Below are 18,032 nucleotides of genomic sequence, written 5' to 3'. Positions count from 1 at the left end.
GAGTCGGAGCGGAGATTTAAAAAGCGCCGGAGCTGCGAGTCGGAGCGGAGATTTAAAAAGAGGGGGAGCTGAGAGTCGGAGCGGAGATTTAAAAAGCGCTGGAGCTGCGAGTCGGAGCAGAGATTTAAAAAGAGCAGGAGCTGCGAGTCGGAGCGGAGATTTAAAAAGAGCAGGAGCTGCGAGTCGGAGCGGAGATTTAAAAAGCGTCGGAGCTGCGAGTCGGAGCAGAGATTTAAAAAGAGCGGGAGCTGAGAGTCAGAGCGGAGATTTAAAAAGAGCAGGAGCTGCGAGTCGGAGCAGAGATTTAAAAAGAGCGGGAGCTGCGAGTCGGAGCGGAGATTTAAAAAGCGCCGGAGCTGGGAATCGGAGCGGAGATTTAAAAAGAGCGGGAGCTGCGAGTTGGAGCGGAGATTTAAAAAGAATGGGAGCTGAGAGTCGAAGTGGAGATTTACAAAGTGCGGGAGCTGCGAGTCGGAGCGGAGATTTAAAAAGCGCCTGAGCTGCGAGTCAGAGCGGAGATTTAAAAAGAGCAGGAGCTGGGAGTCGGAGCGGAGATTTAAAAAGTGCGGGAGCTGCGAGTTGGAGCGGAGATTTAAAAAGCGCGGGAGCTGCGAGTCGGAGCGGAGATTTAAAAAGAGCGGGAGATGCGAGTCGGAGCAGAGATTTAAAAAGCGCCGGAGCTGCGAGTCGGAGCGGAGATTTAAAAAGCGCGGGAGCTGCGAGTCGGAGCGGAGATTTAAAAAGCGCGGGAGCTGCGAGTCGGAGCGGAGATTTAAAAAGCGCCGGAGCTGCGAGTCGTAGCGGAGATATAAAAAGCGCGGGAGCTGCGAGTCGGAGCGGAGATTTAAAAAGATCGGGAGCTGCGAGTCGGAGCGGAGATTGAAAAAACGCCTGAGCTGCGAGTCGGAGCAGGGATTTAAAAAGAGCGGGAGCTGCGAGTCAGAGCGGAGATTTAAAAAGCGCGGGAGCTGCGAGTCGGAGCGGAGATTTAAAAAGAGCGGGAGCTGCGAGTCGGAGCGGAGATTTAAAAAGAGCAGGAGCTGCGAGTCGGAGCGGAGATTTAAAAAGGTGCCGGAGCTGCGAGTCGGAGCGGAGATTTAAAAAGAGAAGGAGCTGCGAGTCGGAGCGGAGATTTGAAAAGAGCGGGAGCTGCGAGACGGAGCGGAGATTTAAAAAGAGAAGGAGCTGCGAGTCGGAGCAGAGATTTGAAAAGAGCGGGAGCTGCGAGTCGGAGCGGAGATTTAAAAAGCGCCGGAGCTGCGAGTCGGAGCGGAGATTTAAAAAGAGGGGGAGCTGAGAGTCGGAGCGGAGATTTAAAAAGCGCTGGAGCTGCGAGTCGGAGCAGAGATTTAAAAAGAGCAGGAGCTGCGAGTCGGAGCGGAGATTTAAAAAGAGCAGGAGCTGCGAGTCGGAGCGGAGATTTAAAAAGCGTCGGAGCTGCGAGTCGGAGCAGAGATTTAAAAAGAGCGGGAGCTGAGAGTCAGAGCGGAGAGTTAAAAAGAGCAGGAGCTGCGAGTCGGAGCAGAGATTTAAAAAGAGCGGGAGCTGCGAGTCGGAGCGGAGATTTAAAAAGCGCCGGAGCTGGGAGTCGGAGCGGAGATTTAAAAAGAGCGGGAGCTGCGAGTTGGAGCGGAGATTTAAAAAGAGCGGGAGCTGAGAGTCGAAGTGGAGATTTACAAAGTGCGGGAGCTGCGAGTCGGAGCGGAGATTTAAAAAGCGCCTGAGCTGCGAGTCAGAGCGGAGATTTAAAAAGAGCAGGAGCTGCGAGTCGGAGCGGAGATTTAAAAAGTGCGGGAGCTGCGAGTTGGAGCGGAGATTTAAAAAGCGCCGGAGCTGCGAGTCGGAGCGGAGATTTAAAAAGCGCGGGAGCTGCGAGTCGGAGCGGAGATTTAAAAAGAGCGGGAGATGCGAGTCGGAGCGGAGATTTAAAAAGAGCGGGAGCTGAGAGTCGGAGCGGAGATTTAAAAAGAGCGGGAGCTGCGAGTCGGAGCAGAGATTTAAAAAGAGCAGGAGCTGCGAGTCGGCGCGGAGATTTAAAAAGCGCCTGAGCTGCGAGTCGGAGCGGAGATTTAAAAAGCGCCTGAGCTGCGAGTCGGAGCGGAGATTTAAAAAGCGCCGGAGCTGCGAGTCGGAGCGGAGATTTAAAAAGAGCAGGAGCTGCGAGTCGGAGCAGAGATTTAAAAAGAGCAGGAGCTGCGAGTTGGAGCGGAGATTTAAAAAGAGCGGGAGCTGAGAGTCGAAGCGGAGATTTACAAAGTGCGGGAGGTGCGAGTCGGAGCGGAGATTTAAAAAGCGCCTGAGCTGCGAGTCAGAGCGGAGATTTAAAAAGATCAGGAGCTGCGAGTCGGAGCGGAGATTTAAAAAGTGCGGGAGCTGCGAGTCGGAGCGGAGATTTAAAAAGAGCCAGAGCTGCGAGTCAGAGCGGAGATTTAAAAAGAGCCTGAGCTGCGAGTTGGAGCGGAGATTTAAAAAGCGCCTGAGCTGCGAGTCGGAGCAGAGATTTAAAAAGAGCGGGAGCTGCGAGTCGGAGCGGAGATTTAAAAAGAGCGGGAGCTGCGAGTCAGAGCGTAGATTTAAAAAACGCTTGTGCTGCGAGTCGGAGCAGAGAATTAAAAAGAGCGGGAGCTGCGAGTCGGAGCGTAGATTTAAAAAGAGCAGGAGCTGCGAGTCGGAGCGGAGATTTAAAAAGCGCCTGAGCTGCGAGTCAGAGCGTAGATTTAAAAAACGCTTGTGCTGCGAGTCGGAGCAGAGAATTAAAAAGAGCGGGAGCTGCGAGTCGGAGCGTAGATTTAAAAAGAGCAGGAGCTGCGAGTCGGAGCGGAGATTTAAAAAACACCTGAGCTGCGAGTTGGAGCAGAGATTTAAAAAGAGCGGGAGCTGAGAGTCGGAGCGGAGATTTAAAATGAGCTGGAGCTGCGAGACAGAGCGGAGATTTAAAAAGAGCGGGAGATGCGAGTCGGAGCGGAGATTTAAAATGCGCGGGAGCTGCGAGTCGGAGCAGAGATTTAAAAAGAGAAAGACCTGCGAGTCGGAGCAGAGATTTGAAAAGAGCCTGAGCTGCGAGTCGGAGCGGAGATTTAAAAAGGGAAGGAGCTGCGAGGCGGAGCGGAGATTTAAAAAGTGAAGGAGCTGCGAGTCAGAGCGGAGATTTGAAAAGAGGGGGAGCTGCGAGTCGGAGCGGAGATTTAAAAAGAGCAGGAGCTGCGAGTCGGAGCGGAGATTTAAAAAGGTGCCGGAGCTGCGAGTCGGAGCGGAGATTTAAAAAGAGAAGGAGCTGCGAGTCGGAGCGGAGATTTGAAAAGAGCGGGAGCTGCGAGACGGAGCGGAGATTTAAAAAGAGAAGGAGCTGCGAGTCGGAGCAGAGATTTGAAAAGAGCGGGAGCTGCGAGTCGGAGCGGAGATTTAAAAAGCGCCGGAGCTGCGATTCGGAGCGGAGATTTAAAAAGAGGGGGAGCTGAGAGTCGGAGCGGAGATTTAAAAAGCGCTGGAGCTGCGAGTCGGAGCAGAGATTTAAAAAGAGCAGGAGCTGCGAGTCGGAGCGGAGATTTAAAAAGAGAAGGAGCTGCGAGTCGGAGCGGAGATTTAAAAAGCGTCGGAGCTGCGAGTCGGAGCAGAGATTTAAAAAGAGCGGGAGCTGAGAGTCAGAGCGGAGATTTAAAAAGAGCAGGAGCTGCGAGTCGGAGCAGAGATTTAAAAAGAGCGGGAGCTGCGAATCGGAGCGGAGATTTAAAAAGCGCCGGAGCTGGGAGTCGGAGCGGAGATTTAAAAAGAGCGGGAGCTGCGAGTTGGAGCGGAGATTTAAAAAGAGCAGGAGCTGCGAGTCGGAGCGGAGATTTAAAAAGCGGCGGAGCTGCGAGTCGGAGCGGAGATTTAAAAAGAGCGGGAGCTGAGAGTCGGAGCGGATATTAAAAAAGAGCAGGAGCTGCGAGTCGGAGCGGAGATATAAAAAGCGCCTGAGCTGCGAGTCGGAGCGGAGATTTAAAAAGAGCAGGAGCTGCGAGTCGGAGCAGAGATTTAAAAAGCACCGGAGCTGGGAGTCGGAGCGGAGATTTAAAAAGAGCGGTAGCTGCGAGTCGGAGCGGAGATTTAAAAAGAGCAGGAGCTGCGAGTCGGAGCGGAGATTTAAAAAGCGCCGGAGCTGCGAGTCGGAGCGGAGATTTAAAAAGAGCGGGAGCTGAGAGTCGGAGCGGATATTAAAAAAGAGCAGGAGCTGCGAGTCGGAGCGGAGATTTAAAAAGCGCCGGAGCTGCGATTCGGAGCGGAGATTTAAAAAGAGGGGGAGCTGAGAGTCGGAGCGGAGATTTAAAAAGCGCTGGAGCTGCGAGTCGGAGCAGAGATTTAAAAAGAGCAGGAGCTGCGAGTCGGAGCGGAGATTTAAAAAGAGAAGGAGCTGCGAGTCGGAGCGGAGATTTAAAAAGCGTCGGAGCTGCGAGTCGGAGCAGAGATTTAAAAAGAGCGGGAGCTGAGAGTCAGAGCGGAGAATTAAAAAGAGCAGGAGCTGCGAGTCGGAGCAGAGATTTAAAAAGAGCGGGAGCTGCGAATCGGAGCGGAGATTTAAAAAGCGCCGGAGCTGGGAGTCGGAGCGGAGATTTAAAAAGAGCGGGAGCTGCGAGTTGGAGCGGAGATTTAAAAAGAGCAGGAGCTGCGAGTCGGAGCGGAGATTTAAAAAGCGGCGGAGCTGCGAGTCGGAGCGGAGATTTAAAAAGAGCGGGAGCTGAGAGTCGGAGCGGATATTAAAAAAGAGCAGGAGCTGCGAGTCGGAGCGGAGATATAAAAAGCGCCTGAGCTGCGAGTCGGAGCGGAGATTTAAAAAGAGCAGGAGCTGCGAGTCGGAGCAGAGATTTAAAAAGCACCGGAGCTGGGAGTCGGAGCGGAGATTTAAAAAGAGCGGTAGCTGCGAGTCGGAGCGGAGATTTAAAAAGAGCAGGAGCTGCGAGTCGGAGCGGAGATTTAAAAAGCGCCGGAGCTGCGAGTCGGAGCGGAGATTTAAAAAGAGCGGGAGCTGAGAGTCGGAGCGGATATTAAAAAAGAGCAGGAGCTGCGAGTCGGAGCGGAGATTTAAAAAGCGCCGGATCTGCGAGTCGGAGCGGAGATTTAAAAAGCGCCGGAGCTGCGAGTCGGAGCGGAGATTTAAAAAGAGCAGGAGCTGCGAGTCGGAGCGGAGATTTAAAAAGAGCAGGAGCTGCGAGTCGGAGCGGAGATATAAAAAGCGCCTGAGCTGCGAGTCGGAGCGGAGATTTAAAAAGAGCAGTAGCTGCGAGTCGGATCGGAGATTTAAAAAGAGCGGGAGCCGAGAGTCAGAGCGGAGGTTTAAAAAGCGCCGCAGCTGCGAGTCGTAGCGGAGATTTAAAAAGAGCAGGAGCTGCGAGTCGGAGCGGAGATTTAAAAAGCGCCTGAGCTGCGAGTCGGAGCGGAGATTTAAAAAGCGCCTGAGCTGCGAGTCAGAGCGGAGATTTAAAAAGAGCAGAGCTGCGAGTCGGGGCTGAGATTTTAAAAGTGCGGGAGCTGCGAGTTGGAGTGGAGATTTAAAAAGCGCCGGAGCTGCGAGTCGTAGCGGAGATATAGAGATATAAAAAGCGCGGGAGCTGCGAGTCGGAGCGGAGATTTAAAAAGATCGGGAGCTGCGAGTCGGAGCGGAGATTTAAAAAACGCCTGAGCTGCGAGTCGGAGCAGGGATTTAAAAAGAGCGGGAGCTGAGAGTCAGAGCGGAGATTTAAAAAGAGCGGGAGATGCGAGTCGGAGCGGAGATTTAAAAAGCGCGGGAGCTGCGAGTCGGAGCGGAGATTTAAAAAGAGCGGGAGCTGCGAGTCGGAGCGGAGATTTAAAAAGAGCAGGAGCTGCGAGTCGGAGCGGAGATTTAAAAAGCGCGGGAGCTGCGAGTCGGAGCAGAGATTTAAAAATAGAAAGACCTGCGAGTCGGAGCAGAGATTTGAAAAGAGCCTGAGCTGCGAGTCGGAGCGGAGATTTAAAAAGGGAAGGAGCTGCGAGTCGGAGCGGAGATTTAAAAAGAGCAGGAGCTGCGAGTCGGAGCGGAGATTTAAAAAGGTGCCGGAGCTGCGAGTCGGAGCGGAGATTTAAAAAGAGAAGGAGCTGCGAGTCGGAGCGGAGATTTGAAAAGAGCGGGAGCTGCGAGACGGAGCGGAGATTTAAAAAGAGAAGGAGCTGCGAGTCAGAGCAGAGATTTGAAAAGAGCGGGAGCTGCGATTCGGAGCGGAGATTTAAAAAGCGCCGGAGCTGCGAGTCGGAGCGGAGATTTAAAAAGAGGGGGAGCTGAGAGTCGGAGCGGAGATTTAAAAAGCGCTGGAGCTGCGAGTCGGAGCAGAGATTTAAAAAGAGCAGGAGCTGCGAGTCGGAGCGGAGATTTAAAAAGAGCAGGAGCTGCGAGTCGGAGCGGAGATTTAAAAAGCGTCGGAGCTGCGAGTCGGAGCAGAGATTTAAAAAGAGCGGGAGCTGAGAGTCAGAGCGGAGATTTAAAAAGAGCAGGAGCTGCGAGTCGGAGCAGAGATTTAAAAAGAGCGAGAGCTGCGAGTCGGAGCGGAGATTTAAAAAGCGCCGGAGCTGGGAATCGGAGCGGAGATTTAAAAAGAGCGGGAGCTGCGAGTTGGAGCGGAGATTTAAAAAGAATGGGAGCTGAGAGTCGAAGTGGAGATTTACAAAGTGCGGGAGCTGCGAGTCGGAGCGGAGATTTAAAAAGCGCCTGAGCTGCGAGTCAGAGCGGAGATTTAAAAAGAGCAGGAGCTGGGAGTCGGAGCGGAGATTTAAAAAGTGCGGGAGCTGCGAGTTGGAGCGGAGATTTAAAAAGCGCGGGAGCTGCTAGTCGGAGCGGAGATTTAAAAAGAGCGGGAGATGCGAGTCGGAGCAGAGATTTAAAAAGCGCCGGAGCTGCGAGTCGGAGCGGAGATTTAAAAAGCGCGGGAGCTGCGAGTCGGAGCGGAGATTTAAAAAGCGCGGGAGCTGCGAGTCGGAGCGGAGATTTAAAAAGCGCCGGAGCTGCGAGTCGTAGCGGAGATATAAAAAGCGCGGGAGCTGCGAGTCGGAGCGGAGATTTAAAAAGATCGGGAGCTGCGAGTCGGAGCGGAGATTTAAAAAACGCCTGAGCTGCGAGTCGGAGCAGGGATTTAAAAAGAGCGGGAGCTGCGAGTCAGAGCGGAGATTTAAAAAGAGCGGGAGATGCGAGTCGGAGCGGAGATTTAAAAAGCGCGGGAGCTGCGAGTCGGAGCGGAGATTTAAAAAGAGCGGGAGCTGCGAGTCGGAGCGGAGATTTAAAAAGAGCAGGAGCTGCGAGTCGGAGCGGAGATTTAAAAAGCGCGGGAGCTGCGAGTCGGAGCAGAGATTTAAAAATAGAAAGACCTGCGAGTCGGAGCAGAGATTTGAAAAGAGCCTGAGCTGCGAGTTGGAGCGGAGATTTAAAAAGGGAAGGAGCTGCGAGTCGGAGCGGAGATTTAAAAAGAGCAGGAGCTGCGAGTCGGAGCGGAGATTTAAAAAGGTGCCGGAGCTGCGAGTCGGAGCGGAGATTTAAAAAGAGCGGGAGCTGCGAGACGGAGCGGAGATTTAAAAAGAGAAGGAGCTGCGAGTCGGAGCAGAGATTTGAAAAGAGCGGGAGCTGCGAGTCGGAGCGGAGATTTAAAAAGCGCCGGAGCTGCGAGTCGGAGCGGAGATTTAAAAAGAGGGGGAGCTGAGAGTCGGAGCGGAGATTTAAAAAGCGCTGGAGCTGCGAGTCGGAGCAGAGATTTAAAAAGAGCAGGAGCTGCGAGTCGGAGCGGAGATTTAAAAAGAGCAGGAGCTGCGAGTCGGAGCGGAGATTTAAAAAGCGTCGGAGCTGCGAGTCGGAGCAGAGATTTAAAAAGAGCGGGAGCTGAGAGTCAGAGCGGAGATTTAAAAAGAGCAGGAGCTGCGAGTCGGAGCAGAGATTTAAAAAGAGCGGGAGCTGCGAGTCGGAGCGGAGATTTAAAAAGCGCCGGAGCTGGGAATCGGAGCGGAGATTTAAAAAGAGCGGGAGCTGCGAGTTGGAGCGGAGATTTAAAAAGAATGGGAGCTGAGAGTCGAAGTGGAGATTTACAAAGTGCGGGAGCTGCGAGTCGGAGCGGAGATTTAAAAAGCGCCTGAGCTGCGAGTCAGAGCGGAGATTTAAAAAGAGCAGGAGCTGGGAGTCGGAGCGGAGATTTAAAAAGTGCGGGAGCTGCGAGTTGGAGCGGAGATTTAAAAAGCGCGGGAGCTGCGAGTCGGAGCGGAGATTTAAAAAGAGCGGGAGATGCGAGTGGGAGCAGAGATTTAAAAAGCGCCGGAGCTGCGAGTCGGAGCGGAGATTTAAAAAGCGCGGGAGCTGCGAGTCGGAGCGGAGATTTAAAAAGCGCGGGAGCTGCGAGTCGGAGCGGAGATTTAAAAAGCGCCGGAGCTGCGAGTCGTAGCGGAGATATAAAAAGCGCGGGAGCTGCGAGTCGGAGCGGAGATTTAAAAAGATCGGGAGCTGCGAGTCGGAGCGGAGATTGAAAAAACGCCTGAGCTGCGAGTCGGAGCAGGGATTTAAAAAGAGCGGGAGCTGCGAGTCAGAGCGGAGATTTAAAAAGAGCGGGAGATGCGAGTCGGAGCGGAGATTTAAAAAGCGCGGGAGCTGCGAGTCGGAGCGGAGATTTAAAAAGAGCGGGAGCTGCGAGTCGGAGCGGAGATTTAAAAAGAGCAGGAGCTGCGAGTCGGAGCGGAGATTTAAAAAGCGCGGGAGCTGCGAGTCGGAGCAGAGATTTAAAAATAGAAAGACCTGCGAGTCGGAGCAGAGATTTGAAAAGAGCCTGAGCTGCGAGTCGGAGCGGAGATTTAAAAAGGGAAGGAGCTGCGAGTCGGAGCGGAGATTTAAAAAGAGCAGGAGCTGCGAGTCGGAGCGGAGATTTAAAAAGGTGCCGGAGCTGCGAGTCGGAGCGGAGATTTAAAAAGAGAAGGAGCTGCGAGTCGGAGCGGAGATTTGAAAAGAGCGGGAGCTGCGAGACGGAGCGGAGATTTAAAAAGAGAAGGAGCTGCGAGTCGGAGCAGAGATTTGAAAAGAGCGGGGGCTGCGAGTCGGAGCGGAGATTTAAAAAGCGCCGGAGCTGCGAGTCGGAGCGGAGATTTAAAAAGAGGGGGAGCTGAGAGTCGGAGCGGAGATTTAAAAAGCGCTGGAGCTGCGAGTCGGAGCAGAGATTTAAAAAGAGCAGGAGCTGCGAGTCGGAGCGGAGATTTAAAAAGAGCAGGAGCTGCGAGTCGGAGCGGAGATTTAAAAAGCGTCGGAGCTGCGAGTCGGAGCAGAGATTTAAAAAGAGCGGGAGCTGAGAGTCAGAGCGGAGATTTAAAAAGAGCAGGAGCTGCGAGTCGGAGCAGAGATTTAAAAAGAGCGGGAGCTGCGAGTCGGAGCGGAGATTTAAAAAGCGCCGGAGCTGGGAATCGGAGCGGAGATTTAAAAAGAGCGGGAGCTGCGAGTTGGAGCGGAGATTTAAAAAGAATGGGAGCTGAGAGTCGAAGTGGAGATTTACAAAGTGCGGGAGCTGCGAGTCGGAGCGGAGATTTAAAAAGCGCCTGAGCTGCGAGTCAGAGCGGAGATTTAAAAAGAGCAGGAGCTGGGAGTCGGAGCGGAGATTTAAAAAGTGCGGGAGCTGCGAGTTGGAGCGGAGATTTAAAAAGCGCGGGAGCTGCGAGTCGGAGCGGAGATTTAAAAAGAGCGGGAGATGCGAGTCGGAGCGGAGATTTAAAAAGCGCCGGAGCTGCGAGTCGGAGCGGAGATTTAAAAAGCGCGGGAGCTGCGAGTCGGAGCGGAGATTTAAAAAGCGCGGGAGTTGCGAGTCGGAGCGGAGATTTAAAAAGAGCGGGAGATGCGAGTCGGAGCGGAGATTTAAAAAGAGCGGGAGCTGAGAGTCGGAGCGGAGATTTAAAAAGAGCGGGAGCTGCGAGTCGGAGCAGAGATTTAAAAAGAGCAGGAGCTGCGAGTCGGCGCGGAGATTTAAAAAGCGCCTGAGCTGCGAGTCGGAGCGGAGATTTAAAAAGAGCAGGAGCTGCGAGTCGGAGCGGAGATTTAAAAAGCGTCGGAGCTGCGAGTCGGAGCAGAGATTTAAAAAGAGCGGGAGCTGAGAGTCAGAGCGGAGATTTAAAAAGAGCAGGAGCTGCGAGTCGGAGCAGAGATTTAAAAAGAGCGGGAGCTGCGAGTCGGAGCGGAGATTTAAAAAGCGCCGGAGCTGGGAATCGGAGCGGAGATTTAAAAAGAGCGGGAGCTGCGAGTTGGAGCGGAGATTTAAAAAGAATGGGAGCTGAGAGTCGAAGTGGAGATTTACAAAGTGCGGGAGCTGCGAGTCGGAGCGGAGATTTAAAAAGCGCCTGAGCTGCGAGTCAGAGCGGAGATTTAAAAAGAGCAGGAGCTGGGAGTCGGAGCGGAGATTTAAAAAGTGCGGGAGCTGCGAGTTGGAGCGGAGATTTAAAAAGCGCGGGAGCTGCGAGTCGGAGCGGAGATTTAAAAAGAGCGGGAGATGCGAGTCGGAGCGGAGATTTAAAAAGCGCCGGAGCTGCGAGTCGGAGCGGAGATTTAAAAAGCGCGGGAGCTGCGAGTCGGAGCGGAGATTTAAAAAGCGCCGGAGCTGCGAGTCGTAGCGGAGATATAAAAAGCGCGGGAGCTGCGAGTCGGAGCGGAGATTTAAAAAGATCGGGAGCTGCGAGTCGGAGCGGAGATTTAAAAAACGCCTGAGCTGCGAGTCGGAGCAGGGATTTAAAAAGAGCAGAGCTGCGAGTCGGGGCTGAGATTTTAAAAGTGCGGGAGCTGCGAGTTGGAGTGGAGATTTAAAAAGCGCCGGAGCTGCGAGTCGTAGCGGAGATATAAAAAGCGCGGGAGCTGCGAGTCGGAGCGGAGATTTAAAAAGATCGGGAGCTGCGAGTCGGAGCGGAGATTTAAAAAACGCCTGAGCTGCGAGTCGGAGCAGGGATTTAAAAAGAGCGGGAGCTGCGAGTCAGAGCGGAAATTTAAAAAGAGCGGGAGATGCGAGTCGGAGCGGAGATTTAAAAAGCGCGGGAGCTGCGAGTCGGAGCGGAGATTTAAAAAGAGCGGGAGCTGCGAGTCGGAGCGGAGATTTAAAAAGAGCAGGAGCTGCGAGTCGGAGCGGAGATTTAAAAAGCGCGGGAGCTGCGAGTCGGAGCAGAGATTTAAAAATAGAAAGACCTGCGAGTCGGAGCAGAGATTTGAAAAGAGCCTGAGCTGCGAGTCGGAGCGGAGATTTAAAAAGGGAAGGAGCTGCGAGTCGGAGCGGAGATTTAAAAAGAGCAGGAGCTGCGAGTCGGAGCGGAGATTTAAAAAGGTGCCGGAGCTGCGAGTCGGAGCGGAGATTTAAAAAGAGAAGGAGCTGCGAGTCGGAGCGGAGATTTGAAAAGAGCGGGAGCTGCGAGACGGAGCGGAGATTTAAAAAGAGAAGGAGCTGCGAGTCGGAGCAGAGATTTGAAAAGAGCGGGAGCTGCGAGTCGGAGCGGAGATTTAAAAAGCGCCGGAGCTGCGAGTCGGAGCGGAGATTTAAAAAGAGGGGGAGCTGAGAGTCGGAGCGGAGATTTAAAAAGCGCTGGAGCTGCGAGTCGGAGCAGAGATTTAAAAAGAGCAGGAGCTGCGAGTCGGAGCGGAGATTTAAAAAGAGCAGGAGCTGCGAGTCGGAGCGGAGATTTAAAAAGCGTCGGAGCTGCGAGTCGGAGCAGAGATTTAAAAAGAGCGGGAGCTGAGAGTCAGAGCGGAGATTTAAAAAGAGCAGGAGCTGCGAGTCGGAGCAGAGATTTAAAAAGAGCGGGAGCTGCGAGTCGGAGCGGAGATTTAAAAAGCGCCGGAGCTGGGAATCGGAGCGGAGATTTAAAAAGAGCGGGAGCTGCGAGTTGGAGCGGAGATTTAAAAAGAATGGGAGCTGAGAGTCGAAGTGGAGATTTACAAAGTCGGGAGCTGCGAGTCGGAGCGGAGATTTAAAAAGCGCCTGAGCTGCGAGTCAGAGCGGAGATTTAAAAAGAGCAGGAGCTGGGAGTCGGAGCGGAGATTTAAAAAGTGCGGGAGCTGCGAGTTGGAGCGGAGATTTAAAAAGCGCGGGAGCTGCGAGTCGGAGCGGAGATTTAAAAAGAGCGGGAGATGCGAGTCGGAGCGGAGATTTAAAAAGCGCCGGAGCTGCGAGTCGGAGCGGAGATTTAAAAAGCGCGGGAGCTGCGAGTCGGAGCGGAGATTTAAAAAGCGCGGGAGCTGCGAGTCGGAGCGGAGATTTAAAAAGCGCCGGAGCTGCGAGTCGGAGCGGAGATTTAAAAAGCGCGGGAGCTGCGAGTCGGAGCGGAGATTTAAAAAGCGCGGGAGTTGCGAGTCGGAGCGGAGATTTAAAAAGAGCGGGAGATGCGAGTCGGAGCGGAGATTTAAAAAGAGCGGGAGCTGAGAGTCGGAGCGGAGATTTAAAAAGAGCGGGAGCTGCGAGTCGGAGCAGAGATTTAAAAAGAGCAGGAGCTGCGAGTCGGCGCGGAGATTTAAAAAGCGCCTGAGCTGCGAGTCGGAGCGGAGATTTAAAAAGAGCAGGAGCTGCGAGTCGGAGCGGAGATTTAAAAAGCGTCGGAGCTGCGAGTCGGAGCAGAGATTTAAAAAGAGCGGGAGCTGAGAGTCAGAGCGGAGATTTAAAAAGAGCAGGAGCTGCGAGTCGGAGCAGAGATTTAAAAAGAGCGGGAGCTGCGAGTCGGAGCGGAGATTTAAAAAGCGCCGGAGCTGGGAATCGGAGCGGAGATTTAAAAAGAGCGGGAGCTGCGAGTTGGAGCGGAGATTTAAAAAGAATGGGAGCTGAGAGTCGAAGTGGAGATTTACAAAGTGCGGGAGCTGCGAGTCGGAGCGGAGATTTAAAAAGCGCCTGAGCTGCGAGTCAGAGCGGAGATTTAAAAAGAGCAGGAGCTGGGAGTCGGAGCGGAGATTTAAAAAGTGCGGGAGCTGCGAGTTGGAGCGGAGATTTAAAAAGCGCGGGAGCTGCGAGTCGGAGCGGAGATTTAAAAAGAGCGGGAGATGCGAGTCGGAGCGGAGATTTAAAAAGCGCCGGAGCTGCGAGTCGGAGCGGAGATTTAAAAAGCGCGGGAGCTGCGAGTCGGAGCGGAGATTTAAAAAGCGCCGGAGCTGCGAGTCGTAGCGGAGATATAAAAAGCGCGGGAGCTGCGAGTCGGAGCGGAGATTTAAAAAGATCGGGAGCTGCGAGTCGGAGCGGAGATTTAAAAAACGCCTGAGCTGCGAGTCGGAGCAGGGATTTAAAAAGAGCAGAGCTGCGAGTCGGGGCTGAGATTTTAAAAGTGCGGGAGCTGCGAGTTGGAGTGGAGATTTAAAAAGCGCCGGAGCTGCGAGTCGTAGCGGAGATATAAAAAGCGCGGGAGCTGCGAGTCGGAGCGGAGATTTAAAAAGATCGGGAGCTGCGAGTCGGAGCGGAGATTTAAAAAACGCCTGAGCTGCGAGTCGGAGCAGGGATTTAAAAAGAGCGGGAGCTGCGAGTCAGAGCGGAAATTTAAAAAGAGCGGGAGATGCGAGTCGGAGCGGAGATTTAAAAAGCGCGGGAGCTGCGAGTCGGAGCGGAGATTTAAAAAGAGCGGGAGCTGCGAGTCGGAGCGGAGATTTAAAAAGAGCAGGAGCTGCGAGTCGGAGCGGAGATTTAAAAAGCGCGGGAGCTGCGAGTCGGAGCAGAGATTTAAAAATAGAAAGACCTGCGAGTCGGAGCAGAGATTTGAAAAGAGCCTGAGCTGCGAGTCGGAGCGGAGATTTAAAAAGGGAAGGAGCTGCGAGTCGGAGCGGAGATTTAAAAAGAGCAGGAGCTGCGAGTCGGAGCGGAGATTTAAAAAGGTGCCGGAGCTGCGAGTCGGAGCGGAGATTTAAAAAGAGAAGGAGCTGCGAGTCGGAGCGGAGATTTGAAAAGAGCGGGAGCTGCGAGACGGAGCGGAGATTTAAAAAGAGAAGGAGCTGCGAGTCGGAGCAGAGATTTGAAAAGAGCGGGAGCTGCGAGTCGGAGCGGAGATTTAAAAAGCGCCGGAGCTGCGAGTCGGAGCGGAGATTTAAAAAGAGGGGGAGCTGAGAGTCGGAGCGGAGATTTAAAAAGCGCTGGAGCTGCGAGTCGGAGCAGAGATTTAAAAAGAGCAGGAGCTGCGAGTCGGAGCGGAGATTTAAAAAGAGCAGGAGCTGCGAGTCGGAGCGGAGATTTAAAAAGCGTCGGAGCTGCGAGTCGGAGCAGAGATTTAAAAAGAGCGGGAGCTGAGAGTCAGAGCGGAGATTTAAAAAGAGCAGGAGCTGCGAGTCGGAGCAGAGATTTAAAAAGAGCGGGAGCTGCGAGTCGGAGCGGAGATTTAAAAAGCGCCGGAGCTGGGAATCGGAGCGGAGATTTAAAAAGAGCGGGAGCTGCGAGTTGGAGCGGAGATTTAAAAAGAATGGGAGCTGAGAGTCGAAGTGGAGATTTACAAAGTCGGGAGCTGCGAGTCGGAGCGGAGATTTAAAAAGCGCCTGAGCTGCGAGTCAGAGCGGAGATTTAAAAAGAGCAGGAGCTGGGAGTCGGAGCGGAGATTTAAAAAGTGCGGGAGCTGCGAGTTGGAGCGGAGATTTAAAAAGCGCGGGAGCTGCGAGTCGGAGCGGAGATTTAAAAAGAGCGGGAGATGCGAGTCGGAGCGGAGATTTAAAAAGCGCCGGAGCTGCGAGTCGGAGCGGAGATTTAAAAAGCGCGGGAGCTGCGAGTCGGAGCGGAGATTTAAAAAGCGCGGGAGCTGCGAGTCGGAGCGGAGATTTAAAAAGAGCGGGAGATGCGAGTCGGAGCGGAGATTTAAAAAGAGCGGGAGCTGAGAGTCGGAGCGGAGATTTAAAAAGAGCGGGAGCTGCGAGTCGGAGCAGAGATTTAAAAAGAGCAGGAGCTGCGAGTCGGCGTGGAGATTTAAAAAGCGCCTGAGCTGCGAGTCGGAGCGGAGATTTAAAAAGCGCCGGAGCTGCGAGTCGGAGCGGAGATTTAAAAAGCGCGGGAGTTGCGAGTCGGAGCGGAGATTTAAAAAGAGCGGGAGATGCGAGTCGGAGCGGAGATTTAAAAAGAGCGGGAGCTGAGAGTCGGAGCGGAGATTTATAAAGAGCGGGAGCTGCGAGTCGGAGCAGAGATTTAAAAAGAGCAGGAGCTGCGAGTCGGCGCGGAGATTTAAAAAGCGCCTGAGCTGCGAGTCGGAGCGGAGATTTAAAAAGCGCCTGAGCTGCGAGTCGGAGCGGAGATTTAAAAAGAGCGGGCGATGCGAGTCGGAGCGGAGATTTAAAAAGAGCGGGAGCTGAGAGTCGGAGCGGAGATTTAAAAAGAGCGGGAGCTGCGAGTCGGAGCAGAGATTTAAAAAGAGCAGGAGCTGCGAGTCGGCGCGGAGATTTAAAAAGCGCCTGAGCTGCGAGTCGGAGCGGAGATTCAAAAAGCGCCTGAGCTGCGAGTCGGAGCGGAGATTTAAAAAGAGCGGGAGCTGCGAGTCGGAGCGGAGATTTAAAAAGCGCCGGAGCTGCGAGTCGGAGCGGAGATTTAAAAAGAGCAGGAGCTGCGAGTCGGAGCAGAGATTTAAAAAGAGCAGGAGCTGCGAGTTGGAGCGGAGATTTAAAAAGAGCGGGAGCTGAGTGTCGAAGCGGAGATTTACAAAGAGCGGGAGCTGAGAGTCGGAGCGGAGATTTAAAAAGAGCGGGAGCTGCGAGTCGGAGCAGAGATTTAAAAAGAGCAGGAGCTGCGAGTCGGCGCGGAGATTTAAAAAGCGCCTGAGCTGCGAGTCGGAGCGGAGATTTAAAAAGCGCCGGAGCTGCGAGTCGGAGCGGAGATTTAAAAAGCGCGGGAGCTGCGAGTCGGAGCGGAGATTTAAAAAGAGCGGGAGATGCGAGTCGGAGCGGAGATTTAAAAAGAGCGGGAGCTGAGAGTCGGAGCGGAGATTTATAAAGAGCGGGAGCTGCGAGTCGGAGCAGAGATTTAAAAAGAGCAGGAGCTGCGAGTTGGAGCGGAGATTTAAAAAGAATGGGAGCTGAGAGTCGAAGTGGAGATTTACAAAGTCGGGAGCTGCGAGTCGGAGCGGAGATTTAAAAAGCGCCTGAGCTGCGAGTCAGAGCGGAGATTTAAAAAGAGCAGGAGCTGGGAGTCGGAGCGGAGATTTAAAAAGTGCGGGAGCTGCGAGTTGGAGCGGAGATTTAAAAAGCGCGGGAGCTGCGAGTCGGAGCGGAGATTTAAAAAGAGCGGGAGATGCGAGTCGGAGCGGAGATTTAAAAAGCGCCGGAGCTGCGAGTCGGAGCGGAGATTTAAAAAGCGCGGGAGCTGCGAGTCGGAGCGGAGATTTAAAAAGCGCGGGAGCTGCGAGTCGGAGCGGAGATTTAAAAAGAGCGGGAGATGCGAGTCGGAGCGGAGATTTAAAAAGAGCGGGAGCTGAGAGTCGGAGCGGAGATTTAAAAAGAGCGGGAGCTGCGAGTCGGAGCAGAGATTTAAAAAGAGCAGGAGCTGCGAGTCGGCGTGGAGATTTAAAAAGCGCCTGAGCTGCGAGTCGGAGCGGAGATTTAAAAAGCGCCGGAGCTGCGAGTCGGAGCGGAGATTTAAAAAGCGCGGGAGTTGCGAGTCGGAGCGGAGATTTAAAAAGAGCGGGAGATGCGAGTCGGAGCGGAGATTTAAAAAGAGCGGGAGCTGAGAGTCGGAGCGGAGATTTATAAAGAGCGGGAGCTGCGAGTCGGAGCAGAGATTTAAAAAGAGCAGGAGCTGCGAGTCGGCGCGGAGATTTAAAAAGCGCCTGAGCTGCGAGTCGGAGCGGAGATTTAAAAAGCGCCTGAGCTGCGAGTCGGAGCGGAGATTTAAAAAGAGCGGGCGATGCGAGTCGGAGCGGAGATTTAAAAAGAGCGGGAGCTGAGAGTCGGAGCGGAGATTTAAAAAGAGCGGGAGCTGCGAGTCGGAGCAGAGATTTAAAAAGAGCAGGAGCTGCGAGTCGGCGCGGAGATTTAAAAAGCGCCTGAGCTGCGAGTCGGAGCGGAGATTCAAAAAGCGCCTGAGCTGCGAGTCGGAGCGGAGATTTAAAAAGAGCGGGAGCTGCGAGTCGGAGCGGAGATTTAAAAAGCGCCGGAGCTGCGAGTCGGAGCGGAGATTTAAAAAGAGCAGGAGCTGCGAGTCGGAGCAGAGATTTAAAAAGAGCAGGAGCTGCGAGTTGGAGCGGAGATTTAAAAAGAGCGGGAGCTGAGTGTCGAAGCGGAGATTTACAAAGAGCGGGAGCTGAGAGTCGGAGCGGAGATTTAAAAAGAGCGGGAGCTGCGAGTCGGAGCAGAGATTTAAAAAGAGCAGGAGCTGCGAGTCGGCGCGGAGATTTAAAAAGCGCCTGAGCTGCGAGTCGGAGCGGAGATTTAAAAAGCGCCGGAGCTGCGAGTCGGAGCGGAGATTTAAAAAGCGCGGGAGCTGCGAGTCGGAGCGGAGATTTAAAAAGAGCGGGAGATGCGAGTCGGAGCGGAGATTTAAAAAGAGCGGGAGCTGAGAGTCGGAGCGGAGATTTATAAAGAGCGGGAGCTGCGAGTCGGAGCAGAGATTTAAAAAGAGCAGGAGCTGCGAGTCGGCGCGGAGATTTAAAAAGCGCCTGAGCTGCGAGTCGGAGCGGAGATTTAAAAAGCGCCTGAGCTGCGAGTCGGAGCGGACATTTAAAAAGAGCGGGAGATGCGAGTCGGAGCGGAGATTTAAAAAGAGCGGGAGCTGAGAGTCGGAGCGGAGATTTAAAAAGAGCGGGAGCTGCGAGTCGGAGCAGAGATTTAAAAAGAGCAGGAGCTGCGAGTCGGCGCGGAGATTTAAAAAGCGCCTGAGCTGCGAGTCGGAGCGGAGATTCAAAAAGCGCCTGAGCTGCGAGTCGGAGCGGAGATTTAAAAAGAGCGGGAGCTGCGAGTCGGAGCGGAGATTTAAAAAGCGCCGGAGCTGCGAGTCGGAGCGGAGATTTAAAAAGAGCAGGAGCTGCGAGTCGGAGCAGAGATTTAAAAAGAGCAGGAGCTGCGAGTTGGAGCGGAGATTTAAAAAGAGCGGGAGCTGAGTGTCGAAGCGGAGATTTACAAA

Source organism: Scyliorhinus torazame, chromosome 3 (genome assembly GCF_047496885.1).
Source record: "Scyliorhinus torazame isolate Kashiwa2021f chromosome 3, sScyTor2.1, whole genome shotgun sequence".
NCBI lineage: Eukaryota > Metazoa > Chordata > Chondrichthyes > Carcharhiniformes > Scyliorhinidae > Scyliorhinus > Scyliorhinus torazame.
Note: the sequence above shows the minus strand (reverse complement) of the source record.